The sequence below is a fragment of the Mesoplodon bidens genome, assembly GCF_964165515.1.
Source record: "Mesoplodon bidens genome assembly, contig: HAP1_SCAFFOLD_49, whole genome shotgun sequence".
Classification (NCBI taxonomy): Eukaryota; Metazoa; Chordata; class Mammalia; order Artiodactyla; family Ziphiidae; genus Mesoplodon; species Mesoplodon bidens.
In genome coordinates, this window is record NW_027671810.1 from 3,292,275 (window position 1) to 3,316,488 (window position 24,214).

The 24,214-nt window shown below is 38.2% G+C and overlaps 1 protein-coding gene across 1 annotated transcript in view; it reads left to right on the plus strand.

The window, feature by feature from the left end:
• LOC308611005 (transducin-like enhancer protein 1) overlaps positions 1 to 24,214 on the plus strand; it is a 240,702-nt gene that overhangs the window by 141,896 nt on the left and 74,592 nt on the right. The window lies entirely within an intron of this gene.

A 24,214-nucleotide genomic window follows, 5' to 3' on the forward strand; every position in this document is an offset into this window, starting at 1 on the left:
TCTCTGTCTGCCCTGACAAATCAGAAATGGAGAAGATTTGTACCTGAATCTTCTGAGCTCAACCTGATACGTTTTTTACATTACAGTATATCAGTTTAAATACACAGCATCACTGTGGTTGTGAGCATAAATATTTCCATCTTAAGAATTTTCTCTGTATTTTCTTGGTAGTTTTTAAAACATTTGTTTATTTTGGCCTAATTCCAAAAAAAAACCCTTATCTGAATAACAAATTCTTTTTGAAAGTAGTTATAGCCTGTGGATAAGTTTTTGATAGCAATATAAAGTCTATCTTTTTTGGCTAACCCTGAAAATAAGTTGTGCTCTCAATATTCCATGAAGAATTAAGTATAAAGATTCTTTTGTAAATGCAAACAAGCCTGAGCATCGAACAACATGAACATCAAAACACTGCATGTACTGGAAAGTTCACAAAGAAATGTGACGTTTCTCTTAAGTAATATTACTTGTTATCCATATGCAATACTTTGAGATCTTCAGTATCTTCTTTACTACAATTAACCAAACATTTCATGTCTTTTCATTATTTGAGAGGTGAATGTATACTCCCTTCAATGAGAAGTTCCTGGTATGAGAATTTCGAATGGAAATCTGAACTGCATTTCTTTTCTGTGACTTCATTTAAGATTTGAAAATTCTTTACCTTCCTAACTCAGGCTTTTTCACTATGAAATAAGAGGCTCTCCTTTGTGTGATATTCAAAACTCTCCATTTTTAAGCATCAAGCCAGCATCTTTAACATCACTGCAAAAATGTGGAGATTTGGAAAAGCATGTTGGGGAAAATCCTTTTTCTCTCATCCACCATTCGTAGAGGACAGACACTAATTATAAGCCAACTCTGGGCTCTGGGTTCTCCATTCTCACATCACTAGTCACAACACAGTTATCTACCACCCCTGGCCTTGTCATCTTCTATTCTGGAAGTCTATTTTTTTTCTTTAGTGGCACTTGTGACTATCTAAAACATTTTTTATTTATCTTGTGCTTGTTTTCTTCCCCATTCCTATCCCAAAATAGAAGCTCCAAAAGATCTTTCTTTTTTTTTAAATTACTACTACATTTCTAAAAACTAGAACAGTTACTGGCATACACACACACACACTGCTTCAGAATTTTTGGCCACTGTGAGCATCCCAGACTTATTTTTCACCCTTTATTCTCCAAAGAAAACCTATTTTAATACTGTTACCTACCATCCAGGATTTGATGTATTTCAACCTAGATCTCTCTCACTTACTTAACATATTTGTATAGGGTTTCTTGCCTATTAAGTTATAATATCTGCCAACCCTTTTCTAAATCACTATTTCAGGCGTTCAACACTGACCAAGAATGTGCCATGCCCAATGCTGGGTGCTAGGGTTATAGTTACGAAGTACAGCACTTATCATGAAGAAATGTATTACATTTTAAAGAAGGCAGCTGAATAAACATACAGTAACACTCTATGTCAGGGATGCCCTGACACAGATTCAGATACAGGATAAAATGGAATGATCTAGGAGGAGAAATCTACACTAATAATTCAAACCTCCTTAAAGTTGGGTTATATCTGAGTTGTATCTTACAGGACTAGTAGCAATTAACCAATGAAATGAAGTCATTAATTTTATTCTAAGCAAAATAAACACTGCATGCAACAGTAAAGATGCATTGAAAATTTAGGGCTCAGTAAACAGTAAGTATGAATCATCATGCTCTGGGGTAGAAGAGGAAGAGATGTAAGTACATTAGCAAAAAATGAAGAGATGAGGCCAAAGAGGTAACAAGTGGTATTGTGTATCAGGATGAAGAGTTGAACTAGATCTTCTAAGCAATGCACAGTCAACACGATTTTTTTTCCTTTTTTTTAATTTTTTTTTATTAGTTTCTGCTTTATAACAAAGTGAATCAGTCATACATATACATCCGTTCCCACATCCCTTCCCTCATGCATCTCCCTCCCTCCCACCCTCCCCATCCCACCCCTCCAGGCAGTCACAAAGCACCGAGCTGATCTCCCCGTGCTCTGCGGCTGCTTCCCACTATCTATCTACCTCACGTTTGGTAGTGTATATATGTCCATGCCTCTCTTTCGCTTTGTCACAGCTTACCCTTCCCCCTCCCCATATCCTCAAGTCCATTCACAAGTAGGTCTGTGTCTTTATTCCCGTTTTACCCCTAGGTTCTTCATGACATTTTTTTTTTAATTCCATATATATGTGTTAGCATACGGTATTTGTCTTTCTCTTTCTGACTTACTTCACTCTGTATGACAGACTCTAGGTTTATCCACCTCATTACAAATAGCTCAGTTTCGTTTCTTTTTATGGCTGAGTAATATTCCATTGTATATATGTGCCACATCTTCTTTATCCATTCATCCGATAATGGACACTTAGGTTGTTTCCATCTCCAGGCTATTGTGAATAGAGCTGCAATGAACATTTTGGTACATGTCTCTTTTTGAATTATGGTTTTCTCAGGTATATGCCTAATAGTGGGATTGCTGGGTCATATGGTAGTTCTATTTGTAGTTTTTTAAGGAACCTCCATACTGTTCTCCATAGTGGCTGTACCAATTCACATTCCCACCAGCAGTGCAAGAGTGTTCCCTTTTCTCCACACCCTCTCCAGCATTTATTGTTTCTAGATTTCTTGATGATGGCCATTCTGACTGGTGTGAGATGATATCTCATTGGAGTTTTGATTTGCATTTCTCTAATGATTAATGATGTTGAGCATTCTTTCACGTGTTTGTTGGCAGTCTGTATATCTTCTTTGGAGAAATGCCTATTTAAGTCTTCTGCCCATTTTTGGATTGGGTTGTTTGTTTTTTTGCTATTGAGCTGCATGAGCTGTTTATAAATTTTGGAGATTAATCCTTTGTCAGTTGCTTCATAAACTGTCCCACCTTTTGTTTCAGCAGAGTTTATTCCAATCTCTCTCTCCAACTGCAATAGTTTTCAATAAAGTTTCCCTCACCTGTTTAAGTCTGTCCTTGAACAGGATGCATCCATGTTTTGTACAAGGGGAAAAAACGGATTTTTGCCCAATAATCTACTTACTGGTGCCTGGCACTTGGTCAACTTTTGTAATTGCTGATTAAAATAAGTCCATCATGTCAATGTCTAGGGGGAAATGTTTTCAATGGCTCTAAACACTTTGAGCTGTGATAAATGAAATCTCTGAGTTCACCATCTTCTAACTGGAACTAGAATTATTTTTCCAAAAATATATTTCTTTACACTTATGCACAAAATGAGCCTCTGCCTCAAAGAGACTGTGAGTAGGCTCAAGTATCCACTTGTCCTAATAGCTTTATACTCATTCTTTTGGTATTTCAATTATCTCAAGTGTTCAGCATCATGAATAAAGTTGGGAGCAATTCATGATGATGTTAATCAATTATAAATTACTAAGAAGGGCTCCCCTTATTATAATCTCCATGAAGCTCTCTAGAGGATCAGCTCAGGTACTGGCCTCAGGCACAGTCTAGATTGAGAGAGGATTTCAAATAATTGATGGTTTTAGCCAAAATTTTGAATTCCAAAAATGGATGGAAATTTGGAAATTCTAAATCAATCATAGCAAATTACAAATTATCATCAAGAAAGACTGCATAATAAAAATTTCTAAAGGTTACTGTAGAAATTAAGCTTAAATTCAAATGTAATTCTAAGGTAAATAAAAATATGTATTCTATTTTCTTTTTTCATTATAAGATTTATAAAACCAGAATTTTCCTTCTAATGTGCGCATTTGGTGTACTTGCTTTTTATTTCCAAAAAAAGTTTCCCTAACTTAAGGACATATACAACATAGGGTACCTTAGAATTAAGGAAATATGGGAGAATGATTTTGATTACCTCCTCATGCTACATGAAAATTCATTACTTCAAACTTTCTTGAACAGTTTTTTTAAAAGATGCCAGTTACCTAACTCATACAAACACCCATATACATATGTACATCTTTCTTGTTGGGGAACAGACTTATATTAGTGTAAGTAAGTGGTCATTAAAGTTAATGTGTTCATTTTATATAGTTATAATTTAAGATATAGTAGAAATTCGTTTGAACATGATATATACCTTTTTAAAATATATTAGAGACTTATAGAACCACCTCACAGTGACTATATTTGTCCATTATGAGGTTTAGAATATACTTTACTACTTAAATGAGTTGAGTATGATATTTTATCATTATACCTTTGCTTTTATCATATATCGTGGATGTAGAGTCTTTGGTCAGAAACATACCCTCTATATTATAAAAACATCATTATAGAAAAATGTAGTATTCTTTTAATATATAATTTAACATGAAACTAAGACAGATTTTCAGCAAAAGAAGGGAGCTGCATATAGTTGGCTTTTACTGGCAGGCCTGTTTCTGCCCAGTAATTACCCAGTCTTTACATACATGTTACAGTTCAGTGCTTTTAAGGAAATCCAGCTTTCTTTGCTCTCTGATCTTTTCTTCTCACAAAATACTTAGCAAACACATAGCTATTAGCTCCAAAGGAAGTGGTTGTATACATCAGGTATTTTTCACAAGCCCACTTAACCAAGGTACCAAGTAATTTGACTAGAATCCAAACCAAATCAGTTGAAGAAGCTAAGTGTGCAAAAAATCCTGTAACACACTAGATTCCAATGAGCCACAGTTTTATTAACACTGCATCACTTAGCAAACTCAGATGGGGTCTTTGGGTCTTTAGGTTGAGTTTCTTTAATTGGTAAATGCTTAAGAGCACACTTTATTGATTGATTGATTGATTAAAGAATCATCTTTTTTTTAAATTTATTTATTTTTGGCTGTGTTGGGTCTTCATTGCTGCACGCGGACTTTCTCTAGTTGCGGGGAGTGGGGGCTGCTCTTCGTTGCGGTGCGCGGGCTTCTCATTGCGGTGCCTTCTCTTGTTGCAGAGCACGGGCTCTAGGCACGTGGGCATCACTAGTTGTGGCACACGGGCTCAGTAGTTGTGGTGCATGGGCTTAGTTACTCCACGGCATGTGGGATCCTCCCGGACCAGGGCTCGAACCTGTGTCCCCCGCATTGACAGGCGGATTCTTAACCACTGTGCCACCAGGGAAGTCCCTAAGAGCCCACTTTAAATGCAGTTACACAATGACATCATGATAAGAAATGCTATAGGAATATAGGCATAGAAAAAAAAATTATCATCACTCACATATGCCCTGAGCATTTTCTGCTGGAGAATCTGAACTTCATAATGAGGGTACTAATATATTACAAGCTTCTGATAGTAAGTTCTTATCACTTGAGAAATATCATTAAACGTTATATCTCTGCAGCTTAATCCTTCTTAACCTGAAATATACCTTTAGAAATAATATTTTAACAGTTTGAGAAAATTCAGCTATTACATAGCTATTTACCTAAATATTTACGTGAGATAATTATGAAAGCATTCTATTAATAATTTTTGAAGACATTGTAATAACAATTTAGTCTTAGAATTTTAGAAAAAAAATAAACCAGTAAAGGTACTTCTTCTGGTTCCAACTGTACAAATGAAAATTCTGAAGCTAAGTAAATTGGGCAAAGTATGTTGCTGTTTCATAAGTTAATGAAAGTAAATTTATTTATTAAATTTTTATTTATTTATATTTTCATGGGTTTATAACACATAAGGTTCATGTGTATAATATTATATTTTGACATTTATATAAACTACAGTGTGCTCACCACCAAAAGGTTAGTCGTCAACTGTCATCATATTGTTGACCCCGGCATTGGGTGTCCAGCACTGTAGCTTGCTGGGCATTGAATGAAGCTGGGTCTTGGTGTTGAGATGGAGATCTCTGGGAGATTTTCGCCATTTGATATTACATGGAGCTGGGAGGTCTCTTGTGGAACAGTGTCCTGAATTTGGCTCTCCTACCTTAGAGGCACAGCACTTTAGCCTGGCTGGAGCACCAAGAGCCTTTCATCCACATGGCTCAGAATAAAAGGGAGAAAAAGTGAAGGAAAAAAGAAAGAAAGAAAGAGAGAGGAAGGAAGGAAGGAAGAGGATAAAATAAAATAAAATAAAGTAATATAAAATGAAATAAAGTTATTACAATAAAATATAATTATCAAGGAATCAATTTTCTTTTTAAAGTAAAGAACAAAAATGGACGGACAGAACCCTAGGACAAATGGTGAAAGCAAAGCTTAACAGACAAAATCTCACACAGAAGCATACATACACACTCAGAAAAAGAGGAAAAGGGGAAAAAATAATATATCTTGCTCCCAAAGTCAACCGCCTCAATTTGGGGATGATTTGTTGTCTATTCAGGTATTCCACAGTTGCAGGGTACATCAAGTTGATTGTGGAGATTTAATCCACTGCTCCTGAGGCTGCTGGGAGAGATTTCCCTTTGTCTTCTTTGTTCACACAGTTCCCGGGGTTCAGCTTTGGATTTGGCCCCGCCTCTGCGTGTAGGTCGCCTGAGGGCATCTGTTCCTCGCTCAGACAGGACGGGGTTAAAGGAGCAGATGCTTCGGGGACTCTGGCTCACTCAGGCCGGTGGGAGGGAGGGCTACAGAGTGCAGGGCGAGCCTGCGGCGGCAGAGGCCGGCGTGACGTTGCAGCAGCCTGCGGCGTGCCGTGTGTTCTCCCGGGGAGGTTGTTCCTGGATCACGGGACCCTGGCAGTGGCAGGCTGCACAGGCTCCCGGGAGGGGAGGTGTGGATAGTGAGCTGTGCTTTCAAACAGGCTTCTTGGTGGCTGCAGCAGCACCTTAGTGTCTCATGCCCGTCTCTGTGGTCCGCGCTCTTAGCCGCGGCTCGCGCTCTTAATCCCCTCTCCTCGCGCACCAGGAAACAAAGAGGGAAGAAAAAGTCTCTTGCCTCTTCCGCAGGTCCAGACTTTTTCCCAGACTCCCTCCCGGCTAGCCGTGGTGCACTAACCCCTTCAGGCTGTGTTCAGACCGCCAACCCCTGTCATCTCCCTGGGATCCGACTGAAGCCCGTGCCTCAGCTCCCAGCCTGCCCCGGCGGGTGAGCGGACAAGCCTCTCGGGCTGGTGAGTGCTGGTCGGCACTGGTCCTCTGTGCGGGAATCTCTCCGCTTTGCCCTCCGCACCCCTGTTGCTGCGCTCTCCTCCGTGGCTCCGAAGCTTTCCCCCTCCGCCAGCCGGAGTCTCTGCCCGCGAAGGGGCTTCCTAGTGTGCGGAAACCTTTCCTCCTTCGTGGCTCCCTCCCACTGGTGCAGGTCCCGTCCCTATTCTTTTGTCTCTGTTTTTTCTTTTGCCCTACCCAGGTACGTGGGGAGTTTCTTGCCTTTTGGGAGGTCTGAAGTCTTCTGCCAGCGATCAGTGGGTGTTCTATAGGAGCAGTTCTAGTAAACTCAGCTAGAATAAAATTTGTTTACATTCATTATTTTAATTAAACCAACACACATTTTAATTAAAATAACAAACTTAAACTAGGTTTTATTTACTGAAGATTATCCCAGATGAACACTTGGGTTAGTTTCTATATTTCTGAGAGTTTTAGAAGACCCAATTTTTTCAAGTACTTGACCTTCAACCCAACTGAATAGAGCTCTTTTACAAATTAATTTTGGCAATACCATCCTAAGGTAGAAAAATACCACACATATACAATGTACATATATAGACACACGTACATATATAGACACACATAAACATACAGACAGATGCAAACAGACCTTATAACTATAGTTTTAAAAGTTTAGCTATGATTAAGGTACAGTAATATAAAACTCACGAGTTTATAAATGAACAGGTGGATCCAAATTTTGTTTTGGCAGTTGGAATAAGTGACGTTCACCTGCTCAGATGGCTAAAGCTTTTTATTAATATTTGTGGAGAGGACATTTAAGATTTTTTTATTTGCCCAATTTCCAATTACCATCCCTCCCCGTTTTTCGGATGAGGAACATCTCCCTAAGATTTGCATTTTAGGGAATGGCTGTTGAGTCAATAGAGGAGATGGAGGTAGAAAATCTACATCACAGAGAAAGTATCCAAGTTTACTCCAAGATGGAGTTTTTCAGGCATATTTGCCTGTTTTCAGAGGTCCAGGGTAATTACTATTTAAATTTTTCTTTTTCTTAAGTGCAAGACAGTTCTGTCTCCAATGTCCTGGTTTTTAACAATATCTACAAGCATTTTGAGATGAATAGGGGAGGTTTGGAGATTGGTAAAATAGGTGGAATTTGATTTGCTTCTAGAGCCACATTTCTGGTTTTTTAGAGGTTTGTAAGACAAAGATTGTTGTTTCCAATTCCCCAAAGACCTGGTTAACAGCCTATCAAGGGACTGATGTGCCCATCCAACTAAACTTGCTTCTTTATATCAGGGAGATTTCCAACTAAGATGAAAATTAAAAGATTTCTAGAGCTTGAGGGTTTAATGCAGTATGCCTTCAAAAAGTCTGTCTAAAGCATTTAAGAAAGACCTTTCTGAGTACAAAATTCAACCTCAGACCAATTCACCTTAGGGAGAAACCTGTACTATTGCTTCTACTAGCCCCTAAACATTGGCCTCCAGGTGATCCATTTCCTGATCATTTGTAGGAGGTCCTGGGAGAACTTCTGGCCATCTGTTTCCTCTGCAGCGTGGAGGTGTTCCTCAGGGGACTTCCTGGCTTGTCTGATAGCTGTAGTATAATCAAGGGTGGGAAGAACATCCCTTAACAGCCGATCTAGGTTGCTGTGAGTGTGGTTGTGAATGGCCACTAAGCTTTCCATTCCTCTCTAAATTTGGTAAGATGTTCTGAAAGTTGAGGTAAAAGGCTTTATAACTTAGAAGATCTGCTGCTGTCTGGGGGACATGAATTTTTTGTGGTGTGGGTCCTGGAAACAACCACAGAGGCATTGCATAGGAAGGCCTAAAGCTGGCAGAGCCTGTTTACAGAGCCCTGGAAAGTGGCAAGGGTCATAAGGGATGGAAAAATGATCCCTCCCATCTGTCTCTGGTACTTGTTCTGAATTCAGTTCCTTGCTTTTAGTATTTTAATGCCTAATCTGTATACCCCAGGCCTAGAGGTTAGGCCAGAGTGCTCTCTGTAAATCTTGTAAAGAAAGGGAAGTCAAAACAGGCAACTTGATGTTTAATGGATTTGGGGGGAAGTTGGAGGAATCTGGGGACCTAAGGGAGTTCACTGAGGTGATGGAGTTGGATTTTGAGAGGTAGGGTTTAGACCAGAGGCCCAGAGAGCCGAAAGATCTGGAGGGTCAGGGACAGGGAGTTGGGGGTAAAGGAATGTATAAGAGGATGAAAAAGGGGAATTTATGTCAGGTGTAGATGTTATTTTTGTTCTGAGTCTAATTTCTGTTCTCTCGTCTTATTAAGGGAGTCCCTAACAATAGCCATTACACTTAAATATAGCCAATTCGAAGCTCCCATTGTCTGGCAATTGACAGGTAGGATCTTATATTAATCTCAATATCAAATCAAACCAATAAGACTTTTTATGGCTTAACCATGGATGCAAGAAATGTCCCAAAGGAGACGGCAAACATGCAGCCCTAACAATATCTAGAATGAGACAATGAAGGTTGAGATGACAAAGGCCCCTTCTGGCGCAGGGCCCCTTGTGACAGACTCCCCTGAGAGCTGGCATAGTCAGACAAAGAGATGCCAGTTGCAAGCCCAGATTGTTACCAGTGATTCTGATCAACTGGCTACCGCACTTGGAATCCCAGTCTTTTCAACTGGAAATGCACATAAGTATAGGTACCTTCCAGGTGGTGGAGACTAGAGGTGATATTCTCACTGGTCATAAAGCTAAGCAGTTAAGCATAGAACAACACAAAAGGAAAATTTCCTGCACCTCTTTTTTTTTTTTTTCATGTACACATGAATGGCTTCAGCTAAGCCTTGGGTCTCTTGGAGCCAAACTGATAGCTAAGAGGCATGTGCCACTGGATTGGGGATTGTGGTATTTTACCATGTACCTCATGACATGGAAATTTTCTTGAGGTTGGTGGTGACCTAGTCAATTTAACCCATTCATGACCAACTTATCCTAACCTGGGGGTCTTGGAGTTAGGTTGCAAGTGCTCTAACAGCTTTTAAGTGCTCGACTGTGCCCACCAATTTTGTGGCTTGCTTCTGAAATTCCATTAGTCATCGCCTTTACCTCATGTGCACATTAACTCACAGTGCCTGTCTGGTGAGAACTGTGAACTCACCAGTCTGTGAGGCAGGCTCAAATGACAAGCTTATAGGACTTTTGCCTCTGTTATACACTGTGGTTTTCATCCTTATGGCAAATGACACAAAAGACATAAACAAAGAAAAGAAACAGTAGGAAAAGAATCAATAGAAAACAAGAGTACTCATATCAAATTTTTACCAGAGTAGGTGTTCCTTAGGAACGAATTCACCCAAATATTTTCTCCTGCTAATCTAAATTTAGAAAAAGCAAAGGACTCTCACCACCTTCACTTCCATCAGACCCTGCAGGCAGAGATCTGGGAGACTGACATGAGATTTCTTCTTTTGGCTTTTGTCAGAGGTCCCAGGTTCTCTCAGCTGCAGCAGCCAGAGTGAGCAGTGTCCAGCCAGTGAAGGTCCCTTCATGGTTGCCAACTCGAGTGGAAACATATTCCTACTACCCTTCTAGGTTCTTTGGCTGGTCTAATAATCAAATTGACCTAAGACATTAACAGGAGAAAAACAAATTTAATTTTATATGTATGGGAGTCCCATAAAAATAAGAGCCCCAAAAGGCAGCCAGGTAATTGAAGCTTATATAACATTCTGAGCTAAGGAAAGGGGTAGGGGTCTGGGGGTACAAAGGGAAAGAAAGCCATTCACAGGAAGGAAGAGATGTTTAGAAAACAAAGTTTGCCCTGTTACGCAAGTAAGTCTCTTAGGTAAAAAGTTCTCTCTGGTAATAGCTTTTTTCCTGGTACAGGCTCCCTTTCCAATGTAAATTTAAGCTGTTGAGGGGGAGCTAAAGGGCTTTTCCTGAATCTGATGTATTTTGATTATCTTTCGCTCAAAATAATCCTTATGCCAAAGAGACATCTTTTGGGGTAGAAAAATATGTTCCCCTTTAATCCTCCTATAATAAAATACAGAGTAACAGGAATAAAAAGAGAATTTTAAAAATAAATTTATTTATTTTATTTTATTTATTTTTGGCCACATTGGGTCTTTGTTGCTGCATGCGGGCTTTCTCTAGTTGCGGTGAGTTGGGGATACTCTTCGTTGCAGTGCGCGGGTTCTCATTGCGGTGGCTTCTCTTGTGGCAGAGCACGGGCTCTAGGCATGCGGTCTTCAGTAGTTGTGGCTCGCAGGCTCTAGAGCGCAGGTTCAGTAGTTGTGGTGCACGGGCTTTGTTGCCCCGCAGCATGTGGCATCTTCCCGGACCAGGGCCCGAACCCATGTGCCCTGCATTGGCAGGTGGATTCTTAACCACTGTGCCACCAGAGAAGTCCCCAAACAGAATTTTAATAACAAGTATACCTCCTATATACATGGGAGGTACCCAGGAAAACTGAGTATCTCCCCAAAATGGCCCAAGCCACCACCTGAGATACCATCTCCAGCTAAAGACAAAGAAGATGTTAAGTGTGGGGGAGCAGTTATGGGAGGTTACCGGGCAAAGCACAGTAAATAAAGATATGTTTGTTATGCAGATTTAAGTCATTTTCCTCACTACTGATAAGAGTTTCTAGAGATTTAGAGTCATCCTTCCTTTTCTGATATAGAGGGGGAGACACCCTTACAAATGGAGATTTCCCCTTGTAAATGTCCTTTACAAAAGGGTAACTTCTACTTGGTTTTCTGAGTTTCTCCTGAGTCTGCTCTTTTTTTAAAATAGCCAGTCTAAAATAATTCTTATGCCAAAGAGGCACATTTTGGGGTCCCAGATTTTCCTCCACTTTTGTATAATGGATGATAGAATTGAATTAATGTTAATTTTCCTAAGTGTGGTAGTGGTGATATGGGTTTGTATCCTCATTACAGGCATAATGAAGTATTTAGAGGTGAAGTATAATATCCTCTGGGTAACATCAGATTGTCTGATAAAAGAGACATAGGTGTGTATGAGTGTGTGTGTGTGTGTGTGTGTGTGTGTCTGTGTTTGGAGAGTGAGAGAGAGAGAGAAAACTGGCATTGTGGTACATTAATAGTTGGTATATTTATTCATTATACTGGTCTTTCAACATTTCTTTGAGTTTGATACTTTTCTCACAAAAATGTAAAAAATAAAATATGAATTAAAAATTTGGTTTAACTGCTTATAGACATTATCAACTGTATGTGTATTTATGCGATTTTATAGATTTTAATATTTCATCTTTTTTTCCATAAATAATTGTATACCAAAAATCTATGGAACATCAATTCGAAGGAAACACTCTAAGTATGAATACCAAAAGTGTTGCGTGTAGTGAGTATCGGCTCATGTTTTTTTGTTATGTATATAGATGATTGTCAATGAATCTATCTGTGGACTCAAGGGACATTCTGATATCAGCATTCAGTTCTCTCCTTGAGTCCATAGAATAAATGTACAAAAATCATAGTTGACTATGAAAGAGAGTTTGACTTAGAATAGATTTTCAAGAAAGGTTCACAGTATTTTTAAAGAACAGTAGTAAAATTAATGCTAGAGTAGATTAATGTCTGTGAATTTGGATTTTTTTTCAAGTCTTGAGATATTTCTCTCCAATTAATTTCACGGAATTATTGTATAATGTGTCACCCAAGTAGAACTAACTATAACATATGGATGTTCATACATTATTTCAATTCTGTTTTGTTCTTTTTATACTATGCAATCTCATTATGAGGACACTGCATAATGATAGGTTTTACTCAATCTCGCGGTAAGCTTAATATTCTCTTTTCATATTGTGTGAAATATTGCGGTATGGGGGGGAATACATATTACTTTTAGAAATCATAACCAAATCGGGTATATAGAATGGATTGAAATGGGAATTAAATGATCTGGTTAAAAGTATTCTAGCAAGACCTAGTAACTGGAAAGGAAATATTTTTAATAAAAACGATTATTTTGTAGTTTCATTTTCATTGCTAAAGCATATATTTCACATTTTTATGTTCAAAAAGCTAAAATTTCCATGATTCTTTCTTTCACCTTCCACACTTGAGAAACCTATTTTTCTGTTCCAGCGAGTGTCCTACTTTATAATAGTAACGCAAGTGCAATTCTGATAGCATTTATGCTCTCATAAAGATTGGCCTTCTACTCTCACCTCTCTTAAAAATTATACTCTTAGATTAATAGATTACCTTCGCATGCTAGATATTTAATAGTCTCCCACCAAAGTTATATATAATTGTGCACCAGTAATTGTGCACTTTAGTCATAAAAGCTTTGGTTCCACCAGTGTTATATGATGTCACTTTCTCTACAGAAACTTTTATTTGCAAAAATAGGTCTACAGGATTCACGTCAGAATCATATTTAGAAAATTCCTCAGTCTACAATTTTCTGTAGTCTAGCAGTTTTCTGGAAAGACATCTAACAAAGCAATTTTTACCTAATATACTGATGCTGGTTAATTGTTTCTTTGGTTTTTAATGCTCTTTAAGATAGCTTTCTAATTATGGTACATATTTTCACATTTACTAATGTTGAGGCACTCTGTAGCACATAACAGAGTTTATTATAGTGGTTCACTTCTTGGAAGACAATTGTGCTATTTTGTGAGGAGTTTATGTTTATGATAATGGCTTTAGTTTGCAAAGCTCATTCATGTGAATTATTCATGTCAACACATGTTTAATGTGTACTTACTATGTTCTATGTACAAGGTTATGTACTAGAGATAAAAGGAAAAGGAGGAAGAGAGAAGGACTGGTCCAAGGAGGAGGAGAAAGCATGATCTAAGACTCAGGACTTAGTAAAGGACATTGATCCATTACAGTTTTTTTTTTAACTTTTACTGTTTACAACTATTTAAACTTAATAAAAGAGCACAGAATCTCTAGTATATCCAAAACTCAGAGTCAAGATGTGATTTTTCCCTATTTGATTGGTACCTTGTTTTAGAATAAAATATTAGTGATACACATGAGAGCTCTCAAGGTCCATGGCATTTTCCTTGCTGCTTAGTTACACACTGTCTAAAGTTTGACTATACTCTAGCATCCATATTTTTGTAAATCAAGAATTTGTTTATAGTTAGAAATCCTATTCTACTCTTTTATATTTTGAACTTGCATAAATAATATATTTCCTTTTGTAACTTGCATTTTTCATGCAATGTTATGTTTTTCCCCTCAACAGATTTGGAGTTTATCTATTCTAATTCTAGATTTTTAGTAATTAAAGGTCTAACATTCCTACTTGAGTGATCACAGTCTTATATTTAATAGCTCTAACCCTTACAGAAAACAAAATTGATGAGTTTCAAAGCATTGGTTCTGATTGTATTTTATATCATCTCCATGTAATTATCATCTCTATTTTAATTGTACATATTTATTAATATTATTATTTTAGTTTCTAATTTCTTTTTTTTAATATCTATATTGGAGTATAATTGCTTTACAATGGTGTGTTAATTTCTGCTTTATAACAGAGTGAATCAGTTATACATATACATATGTTCCCATATCTCTTCCCTCTTGCATCTCCCTCCCTCCCACCCTCCCTATCTCACCCCTCTAGGTGGTCACAAACCACCTAGCTGATCTCCCTGTGCTATGCGGCTACTTCCCACTAGCTATCTATGTTTACGTTTGGTAGTGTATATATGTCCATGCCACTCTCTCACTTTGTCACAGCTTACCCTTCCCCCTCCCCATATCCTCAAGTCCATGCTCTAGTAGGTCTGTGTCTTTATTCCCGTCTTACCACTAGGTTCTTCATGACCTTTTTTTTTCCTTAGATTCCATATACATGTGTTAGCATACGGTATTTGTTTTTCTCTTTCTGACTTACTTCACTCTGTATGACAGACTCTAGGTCCAACCACCTCACTACAAATAACTCAATTTCGTTTCTTTTTATGGCTGAGTAATATTCCATTGAATTGCACTTTATTTTATTTATTTATTTTTTTTAGTGTTTATTTTTACTTGTTGAGAGTTTTGCTTTATTTATTTATTTATTTTTGGCTGTGTTGGGTCTTCGTTTCTGTGCGAGGGCTTTCTCCAGTTGTGGAGAGCGGGGGCCACTCTTCATCGCGGTGCGCGGGCCTCTCACTATCGCGGCCTCTCTTGTTGCGGAGCACAGGCTCCAGACGCGCAGGCTCAGTAATTTTGGCTCACGGGCCCAGCTGCTCCGCGGCATGTGGGATCTTCACAGACCGGGGCACGAACCCGTGTCCCCTGCATCGGCAGGCAGACTCTCAACCACTGCGCCACCAGGGAAGCCCCTGCACTTTATTTTTGACTTGGCCCCCAAATTAGTCACACAATTACACAGTGTTTAACAGTTAAACTCCTTGGATTTATCTACCTGTATATCACTTTCTTTGCTCAGTTTGTTCCTTAATCCCACTTCTTCACAGTGAGTTTAATTCCCTTCTGTAAGAAACCTATTCCTTGGAAGTTTTAGTATTGAAGATCTATAGGTAGAAATTTCTGTCTTTGTCCGAAAATGTCATCTCTTTCATTGTTTAATATGGTTAGTTAAATGTTCTATTCTAGGTTAAGAGTGATTTTTCCATTAGTACTTTAAGGATAGTGCTTTCAGTTATTTTCTGGCATCTATTGTTACTGATGAGAAGATTGCTACTAGCCTCATTGCTCTTTTTATTTGATATTCTTTCTTTCTTCCAAGTTGCTTTGTAGACTTTCCTCTTTGCCCTTAGGTGATGTGGTTTACCAGCTGTTTTTTAGCCTTGGTTCCCCAGAAAGCAGAGCCTCAGGCCAAGAGTTTATGTGCTATTATTTAATTAGAGAGTACAATGCAAGTGAACCGGATTGCAGGGCCAAAGCAGTGAAGCAGGGAAGGCTGGCGATTCAATATGAGGATGCATGATCAAGCTGGGATTTGACCTCTGGAAGTTCTGTAAACTGGATCTCAAAATTATGGGGAGGGAATGTGAAGAAAAGGAGAAAGAATTCATCCATGGGTTTAGCCTGTGGGAGAACTGAAAGGGTTGCTTTAGGAATATTCTCACCTGCTGGAGTAAGGAGAGAGGTGGAGGATAGATTTGTTGGAATCATGAACACAGTGAGACACTGTCAGATTGTATATGTAAGTAGTCTGCCAGTGTTGCACATTCTTTTAATGTGGAACAAAGGAAGGATCAGGCTGAGGTGAGGTATACGATACAGGATATAATCATATATTTGTTTTCATTTGTTTTACTGGTGACTCCATGCACTTCTTTTATCGGAGGATTTATTTCTAACTTAATCTCTGAGAAGTACTATTTCTTCAAATACTTGTTAAATTCACTCTAATCTCACCTTCTAAAAATATTATTAGATGAATGGGGGTCTCCCGTTTTATCCTTTATTCCTTTATCATTCACATTTTCATTTAACCTCATCATTTTTTCTGGCTTATTTTCAACTTTTAAAATTCAAATTCAGTTTTATCAAATACGTTATTTAAACTTTCTATGGAGCTTTGAACTCCAATGAACATACTTTTTCTGCCTTTTTCTGCATCAGTTGAGATGATCATGTGGTTTTTCTGTCCTTCATTCTGTTAATGTGGTGTATCACATTGATTGATTTTTGTCTGTTGAACCATTTTACACATAAATCCCACTTGGCCATGATGTATAATCCTTTTAATATGGTGTTCAGTTCATTTTTCTAGCTGGATTATAGCTTATCTTTGAAGGTTCCAGCTTATCCTTGATCTCCTAACTTCAGATCATCTCTCATTCCTGACTGCCAGCCCTACTGACTTCAGGACTGGCACCAAGAGGCAGGGGCAGTGGATTTACATAGACTGCTTAACAAAGCCCCACTATCATGTAAGGTTTAATCTCTATAATAAAGTCCTTCTAGTGGTTCTACTTGTCCCACCAAACCTTAATATAGAGTTTATCGAATGTCATTTGATATTCTGATCAAGGAAAAAGGGAGAAAGCCAAGGTATAAAGTATAGGAACAGAAAGAAAAATAACACAAAGGGAAATATATTAAATTTAGGATGATGCACGGAACATAAATACGCTGTAAAAATCTAAAAACTGGATGAAATTGATTATTTCCTAGTGAAATATATACCACCAGAATTGATTCCAGAAGAGTGTGAAAAACAAAAGAGAACCCTTACAAGACCTTCATTGCTACTTTTGGTGAATTTGTCCACATTTCCATCTGGTTTGGCTTGGAGATCCCACCTCCATATTCTCGTGCTGGGCATGTGACCAAGACCTGGCCAGTTAGAATTCCCTGAACTTGAGGTTTTAACAGAAATCCCAAGCTGAGTCAGTCTTTTGTAGAAAGGCTTTCTCTTTGCCTGGGTTCAGTAAATTGGTAATATACAAAAATAGAGTTGCGTTTGGTCATTTTTCTTGCCACCCCTTGGAGAAAGGTTTCCCCAAAATAATACAAAACAAAACAAAACAAAACAAACAAAACAAACTGCAGAGGGAAGAATATCTAAGTCAGAGAAACATTTTCTATTTATATCCTTTGGGCCCCCACACTTACCTGTGTCTGAAAGTATCGGCACTTTCAAACTTTGGTGTATTGTGAGTCAATAAATTCCTTTCTAGCCTTTAAACTAATTTGTAAGTGTTCTCTAAAATTACAACTTAAAATTAATACAATGACCACGGCAGCAATTGCATAAGGTTTCAAGAAGCTAATTTTCTTGCAAAAATGAAGTTATGGGTATATACTCTTTCAAGTCCAAATACTCTGAAACCCTTTCCCTCTTGCTGAATTTTTAAATACCTTTATATTGGATTTCAAAATACAAAAGAAAATGGGCTCTGCTTCAAGATGTTTGTGACTGCAAGCATACGTAGCCATTACCTTTGCCTCTCAAGAACCTATCATAATAATGGTGAAATCTGAAAGAAAGGGAAGCCCACTACTATAATATGCAAGGAGGGGGCTTCAGCTTCTGAGATATATATGTGCTCAGCAGAACTCCTGAGTAACTCAGGATGGCAAGAGGGAGACGTAGACTGAAAGTCTATGTGGGGCAGAGTTATTTCACCTACACCTTTTTCTCCAAACAAAAAGCCTGACAGAAAGGCATTTAACCACCCTCTTACCAATTCTTTCTTTTAAAAAGGAGCCTTTTAAAAAAGATAGGTAAAGACTGTTTCCAGGTGATCTATAATGGCCAGTGTGTTTGTTACAGTTCCTGCCAAAGACTTATTCTTTCAACATTTGTATGTGTTTAGAATAGTGGCAGGTCTCCATCTGCTCATGGTAAAACTAAGCCTTTCAGGTTCTTTCCTAGTCCATGAATTATTCCTATTTCTCCCAGGACTTATTTTGCTATTTTTAATATTTATCTTATTCTCTCTTATGTCATGCCTATCTCAAATATCTCAACAAATATTTATGGAACATCGACTTTGGGCAAGGCAGTATTTTTTGGGTGCTATGACTATTGTAGTGAAAATTACAAAACCCTTGCTTTCCTAGGAGTTTACCTTCTTCTTAACACTTAGAGATATTTTGTTTTCTCTTCATATTTACGAATGAAGACCATGAGCTCTGTGTTTATGATTATCTTTACACCTCGCATTTTTCTGTCTTGATTATCTTTGCTAGCTTCTTTATGTCTGTCTACTTTATAATTGCTCCTGTTCCAAAGGATTCCATCCATCTCCCTCCACTACTACCATGGAACATACTTTCACAGGCAATACCTCATACTTCTTTGACTTCAGTCTGGCATCTTTATCCTGATTTTAGAAGCATACTTGATATTCCGTGATAGCTAGATGAACATTGCCACTAAAATATCACTCTGACATCTCAAATCTCAGAGATTCCAGCTGAATTCTCATCTATTCCTCTACTATGACAAACAAGTTATATTGCATTTCTTATATCAGTGGAACTTCTCACCATCTACTCAGTCACCTAAACCAGAAACTTAAGGTCATCTTTAAATTATCCAAGCAGCCACCAAATTTGATTGTGCTTCTTTAATACTACTTGAATCTATATGCATCCATATCTCAACTGTCTCACCATTATATCAGGACTTTATACTTTTTTCTTCCAGTTAATGCCATAACTCCGTAAGTGGGACAATCTAAATTTTGACAATCTGTTCATATCCCTGCTAGTATGACCATACTAAAAATTGAAAAATTTTATTCCTATTAGAAAAATCGTCTTGACTGTGCATTGCTTAGAAGATCTAGTTCAACTCTTCAGCCTGAATCACAATACCACTTGTTACCTCTTTGGCCTCATCTCTTCATTTCTTGCTAATATATTTACATCTCTTCCTCTTCTACCCCAGAGCATGGTGATTCATACTTGCTGTTTACTGAGCCCTAAATTTTCAATGCATCTTTACTGTTGCATGCAGTGTTTATTTTGCTTAGAATAAAATTAATGACTTCATTTCATTGGCTAATTGCTACTAGTCCTGTAAGATACAACTCAGATATAACCCAACTTTAAGGAGGTTTGAATTGTTAGTGTAGATTTCTCCTCCTAGATCATTCCATTTTATCCTGTATCTGAATCTGTGTCAGGGCATCCCTGACATAGAGTGTTACTGTATGTTTATTCAGCTACCTTCTTTAAAATGTAATACATTTCTTCATGATAAGTGCTGTACTTCGTAACTATAACCCTCGCACCCAGCATTGGGCATGGCACATTCTTGGTCAGTGTTGAACGCCTGAAATAGTGATTTAGAAAAGGGTTGGCAGATATTATAACTTAATAGGCAAGAAACCCTATACAAATATGTTAAGTAAGTGAGAGAGATCTAAGTTGAAATACATCAAATCCAGGATGGTAGGTAACAGTATTAAAATAGGTTTTCTTTGGAGAATAAAGGGTGAAAAATAAGTCTGGGATGCTCACAGTGGCCAAAAATTCTGAAGCAGTGTGTGTGTGTGTATGCCAGTAACTGTTCTAGTTTTTAGAAATGTAGTAGTAATTTAAAAAAAAAGAAAGATCTTTTGGAGCTTCTATTTTGGGATAGGAATGGGGAAGAAAACAAGCACAAGATAAATAAAAAATGTTTTAGATAGTCACAAGTGCTACTAAAGAAAAAAAAATACACTTCCAGAATAGAAGATGACAAGGCCAGGGGTGGTAGATAACTGTGTTGTGACTAGTGATGTGAGAATGGAGAACCCAGAGCCCAGAGTTGGCTTATAATTAGTGTCTGTCCTCTACGAATGGTGGATGAGAGAAAAAGGATTTTCCCCAACATGCTTTTCCAAATCTCCACATTTTTGCAGTGATGTTAAAGATGCTGGCTTGATGCTTAAAAATGGAGAGTTTTGAATATCACACAAAGGAGAGCCTCTTATTTCATAGGCAGAAAGCCTGAGTTAGGAAGGTAAAGAATTTTCAAATCTTAAATGAAATCACAGAAAAGAAATGCAGTTCAGATTTCCATTCGAAATTCTCATACCAGGAACTTCTCATTGAAGGGAGTATACATTCACCTCTCAAATAATGAAAAGACATGAAATGTTTGGTTAATTGTAGTAAAGAAGATACTGAAGATCTCAAAGTATTGCATATGGATAACAAGTAATATTACTTAAGAGAAACGTCACATTTCTTTGTGAACTTTCCAGTACATGCAGTGTTTTGATGTTCATGTTGTTCGATGCTCAGGCTTGTTTGCATTTACAAAAGAATCTTTATACTTAATTCTTCATGGAATATTGAGAGCACAACTTATTTTCAGGGTTAGCCAAAAAAGATAGACTTTATATTGCTATCAAAAACTTATCCACAGTCTATAACTACTTTCAAAAAGAATTTGTTATTCAGATAAGGGTTTTTTTTTTTGGAATTAGGCCAAAATAAACAAATGTTTTAAAAACTACCAAGAAAATACAGAGAAAATTCTTAAGATGGAAATATTTATGCTCACAACCACAGTGATGCTGTGTATTTAAACTGATATACTGTAATGTAAAAAACGTATCAGGTTGAGCTCAGAAGATTCAGGTACAAATCTTCTCCATTTCTGATTTGTCAGGGCAGACAGAGAGGAATATGATTTGGAAGAGCCATATAATACTCAGCAATCGCTTTGAGAGAAAAATAAGTGGCTCTATAGTTTCAAAGTCAGAGTGTTAAATTGGGTTTATGATATAAGCAGCATATACTGGTAGAATGAGATAGGGTGATGTGAAGTAAAGTTAGAGCGATACGATATTGGTGGTTGTTCAAACAGGAAGGATACTGTCTTCTAGCAGCTTCAGTAGCAGGAATTAGGGATTCCATTTTTGGGGAAAATGGTAGAATATAATGTTATAGTGGGCCTAGAACCAAGACATTAAGCCATTTACTTGTCTAGGACTCATTCTAATCATTTTCTAGGTACAGGATGGATCCTAGATGAGAAATTGTATTTGTTGTCTGTTGCTGCATAAGAAATTAGTACAAATGTAATGGCTTAAAACAGCATCCCTTTTTTAGCTCACAGTTCTATAGGTGGGGATACTGGCATGGAGTGACTAGGTTCTGTGTTCGAGGTCTTAAAGGTCTGAAATCAGCATTTTTAAACCCTTGTCAGATAATTCTAACATCTAATTCATCTCTGTTTGCATCATCTGTCCCATCTTATTCAAGCTGTCATGTATCTGGTTCTTGGTATAAGTAGTGATATTTTATTGTCTTTTGGACATTTTGGCTATTATGTTAGGATACTTTGGTCCCTATTTAAAGTGTTTTGTTTTTTTTAATTTTTAGCAGGCATTCACTCTTTATAGGTTTGGCACACATTTCCTGTACTTTTATGGACGGTGGTTCCATGATAACCTAATTTTCTGACCCTTTGTGGTACTCTTTTGGTCTGTTTCTCTTGTGCAGGTGGGGTTACCTCTGGTCCCTTCTCATGCTGCTTATGGGGTCTGAAGTAGCTTCCCCAGGATACGGCACTTGGTGCTTCTGGTGAGGGAAGGGCATCTCTGGAACACGTGATGAAGAGTCCTTCCTGGGCCAGGCACTTGTGACAGGGTCTCCCTGGACTGTAAGGAGTGGAGGGTGCTTACCAGGTTGAGAGTTTTCTGTGGAGGGATCTCCGTTGCCGGTACCAGCAAGTTGCCTGATGTTTCTGGGGAGGGGAGAGGAGTCTCAGGCCCACCTGAGGAGAGCATTGTCCAGGCGGGAGCTTTTTGTGTTAGGAGCACTTTGGCTGGGACCCTTAGCCACTGACGTGTCTGGGTGGTGAAGGGGGATCTCAGGCCCAGTGGGGAAGGAAAGCACTTTCCCTGGTCACTTAGTGTCATCAGGGCTTCCAATTGTTCGTCGTTGCAGGTTCTGCAAGGCTCGCCTGGTGTTTGGGGGATTCCCATTTGATGTGATGGAGGAAGAGCCTCTTTGAGCCACTTCCTGTTACTCAGTTGGGAGTTAGGAAATGCTGGGCCTGGATCACATTTTTTTGTTGGTAGAGGGTCATAAGGTGCCCTGCCATGAGGCTGTTCATCCATTCTGAGGGTCCCTAGGCAATTCACCTTCTCTAGACCTTTCAGAGATCTCCTTTGGTTGTCTCATATTATTTCCAGGATATATAGTTGTGCGTATAAAGGGGGAGTAGGGAGAGGGAAGTATAAACCATCTTATCTGGATTAGAAGTCCTCTCTGTGCCTTTTAAGTGCCCCCTTGATTAGGTCAGGCTCACTCTGGATAATCTCCCAATCAACTGTGCTATATATCATAATCTAATAATGGGAATGATATTCCATCACATTCACAGGTCTCATACTCAAGGGGAGGGGCTCCTACAAAGATCATTGGGCATCATCTTAGAATTCTGTCGACCACAGAAGATGCATGTGAATGTACTGAAGCATTAATTAAGCAATTATTATCCTTTGCAAGGTTTTAATCTGTTAGGATAGTATGAAAGCCAAGTACTGCTATAATTATTCTACTCACTTTAACTGAAGTATATCTTATATCAAAAATACTTCCTAAAAATCAGACTATTCAAACAACTTTCAGAAGTTAATGTAAATTTCAGAGGTTTGAGCCAAGCCTTCATTTCTGGCCATGCAGATATCTTCTGTGTGAAAAATATGCTACCTCAAAGATGTTTTCAAAAACTTCAACACCACTCCCCATTTATACGTTGTAGTTATGTGCAAATACTGTGGCTGCCAGCAATTCACAGAGAAAAGAAAGGTCAGTGATGTTGCTGACTTTAACTTTTTAGAGAAGGTGTATACTTAACACTGCCTACATTTGTATAGGTTGCACATTGCTCAAAATTTCTGATTACTGCTTTAGGTTATAATACAATGTACTCTCACCTATACCAGGATTGAAAAATTTAAGCAAAATTTTCTGGACTGGCCAATACAACCCCCCAAAAACAGCCTTCAGGCTGAATTAGGAGAAAAATCCTTCACTATGTTTAGGTTGGAAGGAAGCATGACCTAAATTTTGATTTCAAATACTCGGGGTTTTGGGTGATGGTTTTACTGGGGACAATTAGAATTGAACTATGTAGACATGTTTCTTGAAGCCAAGTTTTACCTTTAAGGCTTTCATATTGCAGCTTGTGAGGCTCCAAGCAGCAATTGGCTACTTTGGGTCATTCACACAAGGATTCAGAGTCATATATAAACCATAAAACCCTTTATAAGAAATCAGAATCTGTTTTAAAAATTAATCATATGAACTAAACATATATAGAAAGAAATTGAAGCTTGAATATATTGAAGCAGCAAAAATTAAAGACATACCTATAACTGCCCTTTATCCTTAGTTGTTTACAATCACAGCAAATCAAAGTGTGACATGTTTAAGAGAAAGGTAATTAAGTTCTAAGGCTTTGTCATCTTATCACTTTTAAAAATACAAGATCTGAGTAAATGAAAGGAAAATAGAGAGGGCTGTTAAAGAGCTGAGTCATAGAGTGGAATAGAGAACAAGCGGAAGCGGAAGAGGCAAGGAAGCGTACACAGGCTGGGTTTGAAGAGAGTTGGGAATGCTGGTTGTGGTAGATGGTCTCTGATTTGCTTACCGGATCTACTCGCCATCCTTCTTAACCCTGCTTCGTGATTCCAGGAGGCTGATCTTTATCAGCTTCATGGACCAGTCTCTCTGTGTCTTCAGGTTGGGTTGGGTTAATATGACCTACTGATAA